We start from the raw sequence: 713 nt of genomic DNA, 5'->3' as shown, positions 1-713 counted from the left end.
CGAGGGAAAGTACTTTCCCGCACGCATAACTACTTTCCCGCACGCTAAACTACAAGTGTGGGAAAGTGATACTTTGCGCAAATGCGTGTGCAAAATCGAACTTTGAGCACGATAGTAGGAAAAATATTTTACACGTATATATCCATATGTAGATATATATTTTTTATATGTAGAATAAAAAAAATACATGAATCAAAATTGTATCAAATCACATTGTTTTTATGTATCCATGAATTGTGCGATCCATCGAATCCCAGCCACTTGACGTACACCTTGTCCCCCTTCCTGCGCAGTACTTTTTCCACGAGATACACATCCGGATGAGTAGCGCGATGCAACTCGTGCTCGTAGAACGCTCCAGCGACGGATTTTCCGCGATAGTCCTCGAGTAAGTAGGTTACGGGATTAGTACGTTGTATCTTAACGATCGTAAACACCTCGGTGGTCCAATTTGGTGTGTAACCCTTCTCAAAAACCGTCTTGTACTTGCTCACGCGTACCGAATCGCCTACTTTGAATTTTGCCGGACCCGCGATCTTTATCGCGTTGTACACTGTGCCCAAGAGTCTTTCGGCGATCGCAGGAGTTACGTCGGCGGGTCGCATGCCGATGGTGCGATGCTTGCGCGCGTTGTAATTTGACATGAGACGCGGCAGCTCGTCGACCCACTTGTAATTGCCGTTGAGCGTAAACATCTTCCACATATCGTTCTT

The 713-nt window shown here is 45.6% G+C and overlaps 1 protein-coding gene across 1 annotated transcript in view; it reads left to right on the top strand.

The window, feature by feature from the left end:
• LOC108764129 (uncharacterized) overlaps positions 1–713 on the top strand; it is a gene marked incomplete at its 3' end in the record, with an annotated part of 14,909 nt that overhangs the window by 2,771 nt on the left and 11,425 nt on the right. The window lies entirely within an intron of this gene.

This window comes from Trachymyrmex cornetzi, unplaced genomic scaffold (assembly GCF_001594075.2).
Source record: "Trachymyrmex cornetzi isolate Tcor2-1 unplaced genomic scaffold, Tcor1.1 scaffold394, whole genome shotgun sequence".
In the NCBI taxonomy this organism is placed as follows: Eukaryota; Metazoa; Arthropoda; class Insecta; order Hymenoptera; family Formicidae; genus Trachymyrmex; species Trachymyrmex cornetzi.
Note: the sequence above shows the minus strand (reverse complement) of the source record. Positions and strands in the feature narration are given on the sequence as shown.